This window comes from Helianthus annuus, chromosome 7, assembly GCF_002127325.2.
Source record: "Helianthus annuus cultivar XRQ/B chromosome 7, HanXRQr2.0-SUNRISE, whole genome shotgun sequence".
NCBI lineage: Eukaryota > Viridiplantae > Streptophyta > Magnoliopsida > Asterales > Asteraceae > Helianthus > Helianthus annuus.
Window position 1 is genome coordinate 104016969 of NC_035439.2, and position 16426 is coordinate 104033394.

Consider the following 16426-nt stretch of genomic DNA (forward strand, 5'->3'; position numbering starts at 1 on the left):
AGCCTAGAATACAAGTTCTAATGCATAATTTCACCCAATCATTCCATCAACTACACCTTCTTATGAAATCCTTCTACAATTTATCTTCTCATGATTAATTATTATCAATCATGTCATTATCAACTCTACACATGTTCATCCGATGTTTAGCATACAATTTCACATACTAGCTTGTACGAGGCATTTCATCAAACACTTGGTGTGCGTACACCATTTAATGCACAATGTACAACTAATTCATGCATAATATTACAAGTTCAGGTCAAGATCATCAAGTTCCACTAGAATCATATAATTCTCATAATATACCCAAATTAACAAACAATTACTCATTACATACAGCATCATACATAAACTTTACACAACAATTAAACATGCATGATTATCCATATCATCATCTTCACTACTACAAGGGGGTTTCATCTCTAATCATCTAATTAACCTAAACCGTGTGTAATCTATGCTCTGTATCATGATACTAATACATTGTCATGCTCAATTTCATCCCAATTCACTGATTAAAACATAACCCACTTCATACACGATCACCAATCTTAGTTTTGAGACATAGCTTATGATCCTATTGTGAAGGTGATCATTAATCCATGTTTATTCATGAATTTGAGCTTCGATTTACCCTTCAATTTGATCATATAAGCTTGAGCTAGGGTTTGGCTCCTTTGGGAGCTCCTGTTCGATCTAGAACACACACAAATGTGTTTTTGTGTGTGTTGTTATTTTCTTATAATATCCCAACTTTCATTTTAACCCACATTAGTCCCTCATGATTGTTAATTAAACATAGTTGGCCCCATTGTTTTCCACTCTCAATCTATAGCCAACACTATCTAACCAAGTTAGATAACTTGGTTATTAGTGAAACAACCCACTTAACCAATAAATCCTACTTACTTATACCAACCTAATAAAATGTCCAAATAAAATATTTAGATCCGAGTTTTGGGGCGTTACAGTTTACGTAGTAATATAATTAGTCTCGGTCAAGCAACGGAGTGTGGATGTGATATTCGTATGAAAGACGACTATTTATTAATGCGTGACGCTCAAGGCAAGGTGTTCATGAATGTTACTCGATCTAAAAATCGTCTTTATACGATTAAATTAAAAGTTGGAAAACCTGTTTGTTTGAAAGCTCGGATTGATAATGAAAATTGGTTATGGCACGCGAGACTTGGTCACCTAAATTTCGAGTCCATGAAACAAATGGTGAATAAAGATATGGTCGTGGGGATGCCAAAAATCAATCATGAAAATCAAATATGTGATTTGTGCTTGGTCGGGAAGCATACAAGACAATCTTTTCCGAAAACGGCGTCGTTTCGGGCAACGCATGCCTTGGAACTTATTCATGGAGACTTATGCGGTCCAATTTCTCCGAGCACAATAGCGGGAAATAGGTATGTATTTGTCTTAGTTGATGATTTTTCACGTTTCATGTGGACTTTTCTTTTGAAGGAAAAAAGTGACGCGTTTGAAACCTTCAAAAAGTTTAAAGTCATGGTGGAAGTGGAAGTTAGTAGAAAAATCAAGACGTTTCGAACCCATCGAGGGGGAGAATTTACGTCTCATGAGTTCAATCGGTTCTGTGAAAACGAAGGGATTATTCGACACTTAACCGCTCCATATTCACCTCAACAAAACGGGGTTGTGGAGAGGCGAAACCGTACCTTAATGGAGATGACTCGAAGTATATTAAAAGCGCGACAAGTTCCTAATTTTATGTGGGGGGATGCGGTGAGGCACTCAACCAATTTAATAAATAAAACTCCAACACGAGCGTTACACGAAGACAAAACACCGTACGAGATGCTAAAAGGAAAGAAATCGGATCTTCAATTTCTTAAGGTTTTCGGATGTGCCGCTTATTTGAAAATTGTTGGCGGACATCTTCCAAAATTAGACGATCGTTCGACTCGTCTAGTTTATCTTGGAAGCGAAAAAGGTTCGGGGGCGTATCGTTTATACAATCCGACGACTCGTAGAATTGTTGTGGGTCGAGACGGAGATACGGAGTTTGATGAAACGCGTGGTTGGAATTGGGGAAAAAATATTCTTTTTAATAACGAAGAGTCTCGCGAACCGGGTATGTTTTGGGTAGACTTTGGTTGCGTAATTGACACAGGAGATGGAACCTTAAATACCGAACCTGGTGGGTCCACGTCTAGAACAGATGTAAACTCAGAAAATATTAATGATGAGATTGGGACTGGGTCAACGAGTCCGTTGACCAGCAACTCAAATAAAAATAAAACAAACAACATTAGTTTATCGAGTTCATCTAATAAATGTGGCTCAAGTAATTTTGATAATGTTGTTACAAATTCAAATAATTCACATATGGATTTTGCAATAACGTTAAATTCAAACCAAAGAGTTGTAAAAGGTGTAGGCTCACATGGCCCAAATAGTTAAAGAATTAGATCTGATGTTTTTATCCCAAGTAGATCAACTTTATGTGGCCCAATGCAACCTGGCCCAACAACAGTGAATGAAGGCCTCGACAACAACTATGTTGACGAGAACAACAGTGCTGAAGAAAATATTTTTGTTACTCCTGAGCCAGTTGTTCGTAGATCGAATCGCGCTACGGTTACCCCGGTACATTTTAATGATTACGTATTAAATTCGAGTACGATTGATGAAGATTTTTTATTGCTTACGAATGATGAACCGGTTCGTTTTGACGATGCAAAATCTAAACCGGAGTGGATGAAAGCAATGCACGCAGAAATTGAATAAATTAATAAAAATAATACGTGGTCGTTAATCGAGTTACCGCACGGTGCAAAAGCGATTGGTTTGAAGTGGGTTTTCAAGGTTAAGCGAAACGCGGATGGCTCACTAAATAAACATAAGGCTAGACTCGTGGCGAAGGGTTATGTTCAACAACCCGGAGTCGATTTTGACGAAGTGTTCACGCCAGTTGCTCGACTTGAAACAGTTCGGTTACTTTTATCTCTTGCAGCGAATGAAGGGTGGGAATTACATCATCTAGATGTTAAATCCGCGTTCCTACATGGCGAATTAAAAGAAGAAGTTTATGTCGTTCAACCAGAAGGGTTCGTTAAAAAAGGCGAAGAGCATAAAGTCTATAAATTATCGAAGGCGTTATACGGGTTAAGGCAAGCTCCACGTGCGTGGAATACGAAATTAAATAATATTTTATTAGACATGAAATTTCACCGGTGCTCGCAAGAACAAGCCGTATACCGAAGAACCGTTTGAACGGACGTTTTATTAATCGGCGTGTACGTGGACGATTTAATTGTGACGGGTTCAAATTTGAAACTTATTATGGAGTTTAAGCTCGGGATGGCTAAAAACTTTGAAATGTCGGATTTGGGAAAGCTTACTTATTATCTTGGAATTGAAGTGTCACAGAGCAAGGACGGGATAAAAATTAAGCAAGAGGCGTATGCAAAGAAAATACTGATGGAAGCCGGTATGATTAACTGCAATCCTACTAGTGTTCCCATAGACCCGAGCGTGGAAGTTTCTAAATTTGAAGACGAAGAAGATTTTGATGCAACGAGATATCGAAAGATTGTCTGGGTGTCTCCGGTACCTTTTACAGACTCGACCAGATTTGGCGTTTTCGGTCGGAGTAGCCAGTCGATACATGCATTGCCCGAAGCAATCTCATGTAGCTCTCATCAAGCAAATTCTTCGCTATTTAAAAGGTACTTTTAGTTATGGCATTACCTATATTCGAGGAGAAAATATGTTGGTCGGTTACAGTGATAGTAGTCACAACATAAATCCGGACAATGGAAGAAGTACTACGGGACACGTGTTTTATTTTGGGTCTTCCCCAATTACCTGGTGTTCTCAAAAGCAAAGTATAGTTGCGTTATCATCGTGTGAGGCAGAGTATCTGGCGGCTAGTGCAGCCGCGTGTCAGGTGGTTTGGCTAAAAGAATTGATTGGTGAATTACTCGACAAGAAAATTCAAGCGGCGGTGTTATGTGTTGATAATGCATCGGCAATAGCTCTCGCGAGGAACCCGGTTTTCCATGGAAGAAGCAAACACATAAAATCCCGGTTTCACTACATTCGGGAATGTGTTGATCATGAAGATATCGTGGTCGAGCATGTTAGTGGCATTGATCAAAAGGCGGATATTTTGACGAAGGCTCTTGGGAAGATCAAGTTCAAGGAGATGACTGAAAAGCTTGGAGTTGAAGATTTGTCAGATACGAGTTCGAAATTCCGGGGGTGATTGTTGGAAATTTCGAATTAAAAGAGATTCCTTTGCGTGCAAGGCAAGGAACCATGGAGCGGATAATTATTAGAATATTTAAACGTGTTTAGGTTTAATTATTTAGTGATAATTATCATGTCCAATATAATAGGTTTATTAGCAATCCTAGTTATAATCTAATAGGAGTGTTTAGATTATAAATACCATGCTATGGGTATTAGTGATTGTAATTCAAGTTTTGAGTCAGTTTCTTGAATAATAATAAACGTTTGGGTGTTAGCCAAATACTTTGTAATTTCCGATTTCAATTTCCGTTCATACCGATTCGTCTTGAGACCTTTCCCTCTCAAGATGTTTAAAGGTTTTGACTTTGCCAATAAACCATCACCCTATTGGTAACTTACTTTTAGCTAGCTACGCCTTTTATTATATAATATACTTCGTTAATTACATCTGTCTTTATATACCACATATTCCAAATATAATTGTACTTAATTAGTTAGTAATGTTTTTGTGTCTTATTTTTTGAATTGTCAATATTACACTTTTCAGTACTATCTTTCTCGCTCGTTTCCATTATTTGTGTGTACAAAACTATACTCTTTATCTATCATTCTTATTTCTCGTATATATTATTCTACGATATATTTGTATTGATAAAATTTACAACTGACATTTATAACAATGATAGTATCATTTAAATAATTTTAAAATTTGAAATCTTTCGTCTTATATATTTTTGAGTGAATTGCAAGTTTTGTCCTTTATCTTTAGGCCATTTTGCAAGTTTTGTCCTTTATGTTTAAATTTGACGAGTTTTGTCCTTTATTTTTAAAAATCAAGCACGTTTTACCCTTTGAGCCTTAAAAATCAAGCACGTTTTGTCCTTTATGTTTAAAAATCAAGCACGTTTTGTTCTTTATGTTTAAAAAATCAAGCACGTTTTGTCCTTAAAAATCAAGCACGTTTTGCCCCAAAGGGTAAAACGTGCTTGATTTTCAAACATAAAGGACAAAACTCGTCAAATTTAAACATAAAGGACAAAACTTGCAAAATGACCTAAAGATAAAGGACAAAACTTGCAATTCACTCTATATTTTTTTTTGTCTTGAAAGGTTTAGATGATATGGGTACAAGACACAATGTAACATACAAGGGTGTTTAGGATTAAGTTTGAAAATGACTTATTAGTTTTTTTCATTTATACAAGTCATGATTTGTGGCTTTTCCAAACAACTTATTGGCTCTGATAAGTTATTAAGTTATTTCCAAACTCAATCCCAAATAAGTTGACATCAATGGACAATAACAACCGAAGATTTCTACTCTTCCAAGTAGGGGCGAAGTATAGAAGGGGGGGGGGGGCAAACCTCGAACTTTTCACTCAGTAGTGTTATATACTTATATATGTAATTTTCGTATAGAAATTTTTGGGTATATACGTTTTCGACCCCCCGGTTCTATAGAATTTTTTGGGTATATACGTTTTCAACCCCCCGTCAGTCAGATCAAGCTTCGCCACTGCTTCCAAGTTTATAAAGTAGTAGGAGAATACCAACATGACATCACCACGATTGAACAAGATATAACCATGTTCTTTTATACAATAATATGAACTTAAGTGATTATTGTGTACGACTCAACTGACACCACTAGAAAGTGACAGAATTACTATAACATATGTATTGTGGTAAAAAAAAGCCATTAAACAAAGCTCTTCCTTTCAAAATTGCCTTGTTCCGTTCAAAATAGCTTTTAGAGTTAATTACTATTTTCGTCCCTATGGTTTGTCAAAAATCACTATTTCAGTCCATTAGTTTAAAAATTACGATTTCAATCCCTGTGGTTTCACTTTCGTAACCATTTCAGTCCACCTCTGTTAACCCCATCCATTTATTCTGTTAAGTACACGTGAATTGTATTCTAGGACCCACTTGTTAAAACACAACCCCACGCTACCCCACCCCACTCCATCCCTACTCTCATTTCCGGCAAAAGTTTCCGATCATCTTCCCTGGCATCACAACCCCACCCTCTTAATGTCCGGAGACCCATTACCCCACCCCAATTAATATCTTCCTAGCAGCATCAATTAACATAATAACTTTGAAAAATAATGCTTAGCTGGACATTTTCTCATTCTAAAATCCAAAATTAAAATTTTGGAACCATATATGTAAAAATAGTGCCAGACTTCTACTTCTACTGAAGCCATAGTGGGTCGAACCCTACAATCCAATCTAAGTCCATATGTCATACAACAATAAAATCATATAAATCCAATAATAAAATCATATAAGTCCATATTTAATTAACACAAGGGTAATTTAGGTATTTCATTAAAAACTTAACAGTAAAATAGACGGTGTTAGGAGACTGGACTGAAATGGTTACGAAAATGAAACCACAGGGACTGAAATAACAATTTTTAAACTAGTGGACTGAAATAGTGATTTTTGACAAACCACAGGGACGAAAACAGTAATTAACTCATTTAGATATCTTTTTGTTTTTTATTAATAAGGGCATTATGGTCAATTCACGTGTACTTAACAGAATAAATGGATAGGGTTAACGGAGGTGGACTGAAATGGTTACAAAAGTGAAACCACAGGGACTGAAATCGCAATTTTTAAACTAATGGACTGAAATAGTGATTTTTGACAAACCACAGGGACGAAAACAGTAATTAACTCTAGCTTTTATCTCGAACTTCATCTCTTTCTCTCTCCCCCCTCCCTTTTATATGTACACCACATTTATTTTGGTCCTTTTATGTTTTCACTGAGGTCAACCCTAGAGTTCGTGATGGAGTCTTTCATATCAATATAGTTACCCGTAAATGTGATGAAGTTAAGTGTACGCGCCAATTTTATGGTGTCATCATTTACACAACCATGATACTTTCTTCGAACCGATTGTTTGTTGTTTACGGATATTATTGATAGAGCTCATATGGACCACGAAAAACAATGGTAGAATTATTCACATATTTTATTGTTTAGGATGTAATTCAATGGTTGGATATAGGCTGCAAGACTGCTATGAAATAAGAAGCATGTGTGTAGCTTATGTAAGTTCCTACCAATTTTGTTCAATGTCATCTTCATCCACAATATGGTTCATGATAATTGTGAATTATGAAGCCATTACACATGATATTTCTATAACTTAACCAATATATCTATTGTACTTATAATTTAGAGTTGTTTCATGCATCACTTGTACGTTGTAATCCAAATTTAGGTTTGTAGAATTCTCAAGAAGTTTATAATATTAAATCAAATGCATTTATATAATAGTTTTATTCTTATTATTGTGTTTTATCTTGGTGATATATGACTGAATTTTTGAAGTTAACAATAAGTATTTAGAACTTAGAAGTGGTCAAACCTCTAGAATGTCAAATGACATCACAGAGTAATTTGCTAAGTAATTTAGGGCCGAATATTTAATCACCATGAAACATTAAGGAGTTATGGATAACTTTACGATAGGGCCGTCTCCAAAAATCATAAACTTTATTTTGGCCCTGTGCGAGAAAAAAAATTTGGCTCTATTCATTAATCCATTATGTTTGTTTATTGATTTGGGCCAAGTCATTAATTCATTACACACTAATACAGTTGGGTTTCTAAACAAACAGTTGGGCTTTAACATTTTTGGTTCATAAATCCAAGCCCTTTAAGTTTTTTTTTCTTTAAACACACACACACACATTTCGATTTGGGCCCAGAGATCGCCCACCCGGCACTTGCATTGGGCCGGCCCTGCTTTAGGAGTGTTCTTGATTTAGTTTATACTGTTGAAACCGTTTAAACCGGTCATCAGTTATGTTTCACGATCAGTTTCTTTTCTTGTAATTTTTCGTTTGTCGGCTTATAAAACTTTGAACCATAGCTATTGGTTTTGTTTATGATTTATAAAAAGCAAACGGACCGTAGAAAGGTCTATAGTGAAATGACTGCAACATTCTACTTTCTAGACTTGGGCCTTAAATCTAGGCTCTACAAAGTTGGGCTTTCGAACTGGCCTTTACAAAGTTTAAGCCTTCAATTGGGCCGAAATTCTCTGCCATAGACTCATTAAAGATGTATAACAACGGACTTTCACGATCTCTATTTCATGAACTGAATCTAATAAAACCTAAATTGGACAACCAGCTGTAATTTTATATATCATTCTTTTTTTTTTTTTCTATCCAGAAGGTCAAATAAGCAAATCAAATCGAAACCAAACCATTTTGTTTGGTTTTGCATATGTGACGGTTTCATTTTGTTGATAATTTACGGACTTCAAAGTAACAAGTTGGTAAACTTGAGAGACCAAATTTAACAAGTAGGTTAAATTGGTTAAACTTTCTAATTATTGTTATATTTATATTTTGTAATGCATTGGCCACCAAGTTAGGATTAGACTATATAAACAAAGATAGGGTTAGACAATATTAAGAGACAAGTGAAAAACCCGAGTTACTGTTTAAGAGTTTGTAATCAGTTTTTAGAGTTATATTTTCTTATTAATATATTGGAGAGCTATTCCACACGTGTGTGTTTCTTCGTTTGATTATCGACTGGGACTTGAATTGGTATCAGAGCCAAATTCAATCATCATAATCAAAACAAGCGGGCAAAGTTGAATTCTCGTTTGGGTTTCGAAGCTGTTAATCGGAACCGACGTTTGAGAGTTCAATCCGCGACCATCAGTGGCTTAATCGGAGCAAGTCGGGTTCCGACTTGCAATCAGAGAAGGGACAATAATTATTTTATATATAAAAATAGAAGTGGTTAACTACACCTACCTTTGTTATTTTGGTATTCTGACACAATATCTTTTGTGCTTTGTGTTTTCAGTCAAAAGGAGAAAACAATGTATCCCTCCTACATTACAAATCATTTATTCCAATTTATTCCAATATATTCAGATTATCATTTGAGAAAAACTGTGGACACATAGTATATAGATTTTGTTGTAAAACAACAAGCCTAATAGCTACATAATATAGAAGAGATATAGAGAAAAAGAGATTAATATTTCATTGATAGGTGTATCTAATACAAGAGAATACAATCTATATATATTAATAAAGGAGATGATTTGGGCTATTTGTCCTTGGATGGTGAAGCCAATTTGATGATGTGGCATGTTATGGTGGATTAGAGGTTGATTTTGGGAGGGAATCCATCTCAATTCTCAATACACAAACCAAAATCAACTCTGGACGCGGGATCCGACTGCATTTGGGTCACCCATGTTTTCAAATGGATCATATATATTCCTTTTTAACGCTTTCTTCTCTCCCGTAACTTCATTTTTCAGAAACCCTAAATACCAAACATTCTTCTCCTTCACGCTACAGATCCCAATATTCATCCTTCTCCTTCTTCAACTTCTTTGATCCATCTGGTGGTTGATTCTATCAACAAACCCTAATCGCCAAGTAAGTTCTTCTGTTTTTGTGTAGATCTATGAAATAATTTCAACCAGAAAAAAGAATAAAAAAAACTAGATCTGTTGGATTACAATTGAAAGCAATAGATAAACAACCCAAATTTCAATTTCATTTGGGTTCGGCCAGTGTAATTATGATCATGGTGCGTTCAGTGTTTGTTGAGTAATTATTAAAGGTTCTCTTATTTTCTGACGATGTATTCTTATATTATGTATATCCAATTACTATGTATATCCAATTACTTAGCTGCAATATGATTACTTACTATGAAGAATTTTTAGTTGTTTTCAGAGTTACTTTGCTGATTCAACAGTTGGATTTGTTTTCAGAGTTACTTTGCTGATCCGTTGATAATATTCGAAACCCTAAGATTGACCGTGTTTGTTGTGTGATTCAACAGTTGGATTTGTTTCCATCGATCTTCAGCAGCCTAAGATTGACATGTACATTTTATTGAAGTTCTATTACAATATTTGGTCATTAATTTAGGATATATCATATATTTTAAACAATGTTTTCCTTCTGTAGGTGTGGGAGAAGGATGTCACATAGAAAGTTTGGGTACCCTAGCCATGGTCCCGTGGATTTCCTTCCAAGAAGTGTACTGCTCACCATAGAGAAAAAGGTACACATTTATTATATTTTTTTATTGAGATTTGGTAAATAATTGCCTTCATTGTGTTCTTTTTTGCTGAATTTTTAAACAATTCTTTATTGCTAAAGTGTGCTACTGATTAGGGTTTTATTTTCTTCTGCGTTATGTGTTAATATATTGAACTTTTTGGTATTTGACTTATTAATTGTTAAAAAGTAACTATGATTCTTATATAGGCTATGTAACAAAAGAATGAATTGTTTTGGCAGTTGATTTGAGAAACGAAAATGGTATTGAAAATCTTTGTTTGAATGTTAAAGGAATAAAGAGGGAATCAAGTAGAATCTTCATCAAATAAAGGTACGTTTATTCCTACTACTTTTGTTTTAATTATATTCATGTTATAGTAGTTTTTTGATTTATAAAAAGTGACGTTAAAACATGAATTGGCCTCTGACTAACATAAAGTGTGCGAAAAGTGTGTAAGGGTCTTCAAACCATAAAAATCGTGTCAAAGGTGTGTACTTGATCTAATGAAATGCTACTGCAGAAAGGAAATAATTATACACACACACACTAGAACCGGTTGTTGTTTATATCGATCTATTTTTACATTTCAATGTCGGATATGATCTGATATGTTTCCAAATGATTAAACTAATTAGTTGTGTGCCTGTGTTACTTTCTGTTCAATTTGGTTATGTACATATTTTAATGCACTCATTTTAACTGGATTATCGCCACACCATTTGTACAACTACACTTCCCTATTTCTTCCCCTTTTTTGTTTCAGTCATCTTACAATCACCAACTCTAATTCTCAATTGTTATGATTTGTTGATGATTTTGAGGAGGTAATTGACCGGTTAAAGGAGTCGTTGATTAGAATTGTGAACATGATGAAGATCACCAGTGTAGCGGCATTGTGGAAGTCACTGCACTTAGTTTTATCGTCGGTGAATCATGAGGTTAGGTTAGGGTTGCGACATTGTTGGCGGACATTGTGGCATTGAGTTTCAGTACATACGATTGCGGAAGTTTTTCCGGTGCTGGCTGTTCTCCCGATCTCGCTGTTCACTACATAAATCCGGTTTGTTTTTTTTTGATAATTTATAATAATAATAATTGTCTCGAACGCTCGATTACAAAGTCACATACTGAATTATTTAGCTTATTATTCGTTTATTGTTGTAGGATTCTTATATTAGTATGCTCGATCATGTTGATGGTAGTTAGGTGGATGAAACACTTCTGTTCATTTGTGTTTGATTTGGGAAAAGCCAATTAAGCATCAAAGAATAGATGTAAAAGTTGCATCGAATATCAAGAACTAACTTATTTTGCAATAGGTGCTAGGTGCAAGATTTGTTATTTATTTCATCAGTCAAAATTAGATCTTTTCACATTAGTTCATAAATGAGTTTGTTGACTCACTGTTTGGATTACAGGATAACTTGAGTTATTTAGTGAAACATACATAAATCTGTTTTGATATCTTAAGTGCTTTTATTATATTATAATATAATGGTAGGAAAATGCATTTGTTATTTTTCAACAGGTTAAAGATTTTTTACCCGCTATTAAAAAGGTATGCCTTTTTGGAATTCAGATTTTAGTTTGGATCTTGGGTCTTCTGTATTTTTGTAGACGTAGGTGTATTAAGGTTTAAACGCATAAGCAAAACTAAAAATAATGATAGTTGAATGAAGAAGACTGAATATATAAACAACCAAATAATGAATGGCAGAACAAGCGAATTTTAAAAGTTAATTTTGTAGGTTTAGTACTTGAACAAGTCTAATTTTATTAAGCAAACACATCCGTGATGGACCTACGTGTGTTTCTAACCAGGGGCGGTTCTTAGAAGGCCTATGGCAGGGCCACGGCCCGGGCAAGTTTTTCGGCCGTAGTGCTAATTTTCCGCATTTCGATCGAAATTTTTTATATATACTATGTTTGGCCCGGGCTTTTTTTAGTGCCGGTGTCTTTCGGCCCTGGCACGTTCAACGGGCAAGATCCGCCACTGTTTCTAATGAACATGATATCTGATTTTTAAACATGTTAGTTGTTTAAACCATCTAAAGTTCTTTCAGATTTATGTTTATATGTTCCTTTTTTATTTTTATTTTTTATTGAACAAGGATTTGAAACATAATATTACCCAGTTCGTGATTGCTTATAAGTTATATTAAATTTTACAACTGAAAACTCAAAATTAGCATTGCAATATTGAAAATATAAAGATAGTTAAAAAAATAATTTTCCAAGAGAGAAACATCGTTTTCACTTCTTCCATTATTCTTTGTTCTCTTTCCTTTTGTGTGCTTGCTTTTCAAGACCCTAATGGTCAAACTAACCATCTTTATATGTAAGAATAACAATATACGATCAAATTTTCCAAAATTAAAGGTGAATATGTCTTTAAATGCTAACAAACATTGAATGGAAGAAGAATTTGAGTCTAACATGTAAGTTTTTATCACTATTTTTGCTTATTGCATATACAACTTTGACTATGCAAAGTCAAAGATTACACAATGGTAATCATGCATGTTTTACTAATTTCTTTTTCATATTGAATAGAAGTTAATGGAAGATTCTCTTCTAAAATGGCTACAGTTACTCAAGAGTTGCTCAAGGCCTAAATGAAGTGGAATGTTTTATTTTCTATTATAATAATTATAATTTCTATGAGATCTCACTGGTGGACAGTTAATGTCGTTTCGTCTTTTCTTTGATCCCCTTCATGAGTTAATTCTAGAGATTGAGCTTGATGGTACTTATGATGGGAAACTTTCAATATTCCATTTAACTAATGCCAACATGTGTTTCCAATTTAGTAGTTTTTTTCTTTTGGCAGTTTGAAGATGTATGCTCTATTGATTCGAATATTCAATTTATGCAGGGCCTTTTCATTTGCCAACGACGGCAACAGAGCCTTTTGGATGTTCTTATGCAGTGCTTTTTCATTTGCCAGCGACGGCAACAGAGCTACAAAGACAACTGGCATGTTTATTCAGTCAGGTTTGGTTTTTGGTAGATCGGGTCTCTAAAATTTTGATATTAAATTCGAGTGCTGACCGGTATGGTTTTTTAGTTAGCTTTTTGGATGTGGTTGTGTGACTGAATAAGATAATCAATCATCACAAACCAGTTATCCTGCACAATCCAAAATTTATTTTTTCAACAAATAGTGTATGAACTGGGGAACAAAATGGTTCAAATATTTAGTGGTTCTCAGTTGTAAACCCCCCCCCCCCCCCGCACCAAACACACACATATTTTTTGATGTCTTTTTACCCAGTGGCGGAGGTTGAATGAAAACTCGACGGGGGCCGGACTCTTAAAATCAAAATCGGTGGTGGCCGGGATCTTAATAGTCCAATATTTTATACTACAAAGAATTTTTTCGGCATTTTTCGGTTAAATTTAACACTACGAGCGAAAAACGACAGGGGCGGGGACATCCCCTGACCCTAAAGAAGCTCCGCCGATGTTTGTACTTAGCCTAACTTTTCTTACAAGCTGATAAACTTTGTATGCAATCACAAAATAAGATTTGGTAACAATAGTATGCAATCACAGCATTCTATATAGTTGCTACATCATATAACTTTCTGACTAAATAATAATGTTAATATAGTATTAAAGCCCAGAGGTCGTAATCATGGATTAACTGGGCAGAAAAGACAGGATAAACCAAAGAAGCTTTTGAGTTATTTGATACTGATGAATCTGGTATGTCGTTAATGTGTAGTTCATGTGCAGAGTGATGAATTTCAGTGTAATGATTGATTCAAATTGTTTCTCAAAAATAGATCACTGATGAAGATGTATATTGTTTTGTTTTTTTTTTTTTTTTTTGAAGTTATTTGCATCAATGGATATCGACGAGAATATGCGAGCCGTACTGATTGACTGGCTCATTTAAGTAACTTCAGCTGGAAATCTTGCTGTGGTGCTCCAGGGGTATCTTCGTCATTTCAGGTTGGGTAATGAGTTATCTGTGTGTGCAGCGAGACGTTTGGGGTTTCTTAGCCTTTGTTATATCCACAGTGGTTGCTGCAAGATTCTCGCCCTGCTCATTATTCATATAGGCGTTATGTTTGGTCATCCGGGATTGCTGGGTGGATTTCAGGTTGGGACATACGGGGCTGTGAGGAGACCTGTATTGGGCGGCTGGGCTGGGATTTTAATCATCTGTTGAATGCCCGAGCTTGGTCGGAGTTATGTTTGTTTTGTGCTATTGAGATGGAGCCCACTTTAAGCTTTATGGCCCAGATTAATTACAAAATTTGGATGCACGAGGCCTGTTATGCTGGTGCATCCTGGGCTGTCTGGCTATGCTTATGGTCAGGCTGATGATTGTCAAGATGACCCACCGCTAGGTTTGCAAAATGGTGTTCAAGACTCAGATGCATGATGGTGTTGAGAAGCCGCGCAATATGGCAAAGGTCATTAACTTAAGGTGGGTTGGTAGTAAGTGGGCTCGCCATTTCAATGCTCAAAACGATAAAAATAGATTCGCCCGGTTAGCAATGGAAGTTCGTTACCTGGTGTCGACATGATAGACAACTGCTTTGAATAGAGATTCATCTGGTATATTATTTCTGTTGAGTTGTCTAACTTATGGCAATGCTGAAACTTTCTTATCTATCAGTAATACTGAATTTGTTTTGCAGCTTAATAGGTTGTGGGAGTTGAGTAAAGAACAATGGGACGCCATTTGGTTGTGGTTCTGGTGCAGAGTACACATATAGTGAAAAAGTGGTGTTGCATGAATAATTTAAATGTAAATGTAAAATGTGTTTGTAGATTTTGTAATTGCAGTTATTGTTATATGATGACTTAATAACATAAGTTTTTATTGTGCGGACCGACCTGAACCGAAACCCGAGTCAGTGAAATTTCCAGAACCGAGCATCAAACATTGGCTTTTATTTTGGGTCAAGTTTCCATTGGTCTTTACTTTTCGGGCATCGGCTTGAAGACTGAGATCGACATCATTCACAACCCAGCGAATTGTCCATTGCTTTTCTTACTCATCATCTTCCTTCCATCTAAGAAAAATTGCTTTAAAATATTCTTTAGCAGTTTGTAAATATAAAATATCCTTCTACAACTATAAAATAGACTTATATTATGGAATACGATTCAAAATTGTCAATCAAATTACGTAACTTAGATTTGGAATACCATCAACGAAAATTGGTGTGGTTTTACATCAGAAAGAATTATGCGGTGTTTTACTTATGCGTTACGTATATAATAAACTTTTACTTATAACAAATGTCTTAACAGTTATGTATTCTCTAACGGGTTAAATGAGACAAAACTCGGTTTGGTTCAGTTTTCAGTTTTGGTTCGAAAAAATAAAATCAAACTGAATATACCGAAACTTAAACCGATGAACACCTGTAAAAAGAGTTGTCCTTTAAATAATTAAATCAAATATATAATAGATATTTTGGATATATCATGTATGCAGTGTGATAAAGGCTGGTATGGGTGGATTGTAGAATTCAATATGTTTATTCATCAATAAGAGATCAACTACATAGGCTTAGTCCGACCCAAATAAGTATTCCTGACAATGGCCCTGGTGTGAGGAATATGGTCACCGTGGTGGAAAAGAGAAGGCCTCTAATTTATGTCTATGATTTAGCACCGCAGTTTAATAGTCTCATACTTGAGGTTAGAATGTTTGAAGCAACCAATTTGTAACATGTTTGGTTGTAGGGTCGATGTTTTAAGTACCAGTGTGACAATGGGATTTATGACCAAGATAATGCTATTGTGTGGATGGATCAACTATGTGGTTTTCAGGTATCATCATATCTTATGATAGTGATCTTCATTATTGGCGGCAAACGAGATGTTAGGTGAGGAGTCAAAACAAATAACATTTATGCGTTTGTGGTTCGAAACGGCCCACGAACACTTCTTTCTCCTAAAACATGTTGTAAATAATTAATGTTCTAAATATTTAAAAAAATGTTAAAATACATCTTTTAGATAATAAAATGATTTCTTTTGTATTTAACAATTTTGGACAATTTCATCATGTAATTTTCATTTATTAATATATATGTATATTTATTTTTTTAGATAAAAAGATTCACAACCCGTGAGTATTCACGGGAAATAACCAAGATTG

General features: G+C 35.1%; 1 long non-coding RNA gene across 15 annotated transcripts; it reads left to right on the forward strand.

The window, feature by feature from the left end:
- The first annotated feature begins 9509 nt into the window (after positions 1-9509).
- Positions 9510-15185, forward strand: LOC110918129. Of its 15 annotated transcripts, none has more exons than XR_004862293.1 (8): positions 9511-9662; positions 10004-10117; positions 10203-10299; positions 10539-13045; positions 13175-13293; positions 13913-14007; positions 14138-14868; positions 14952-15185. It is a non-coding gene; the product is annotated as an uncharacterized LOC110918129 (long non-coding RNA). The 15 variants fall into 15 exon arrangements; XR_004862296.1 differs by having other exon boundaries at positions 9512-9662; positions 10075-10117; positions 10590-10629; positions 11124-11359; positions 13175-14007; XR_004862287.1 differs by having other exon boundaries at positions 9514-9662; positions 10539-11359.
- The last annotated feature ends 1241 nt before the right edge of the window (positions 15186-16426 follow it).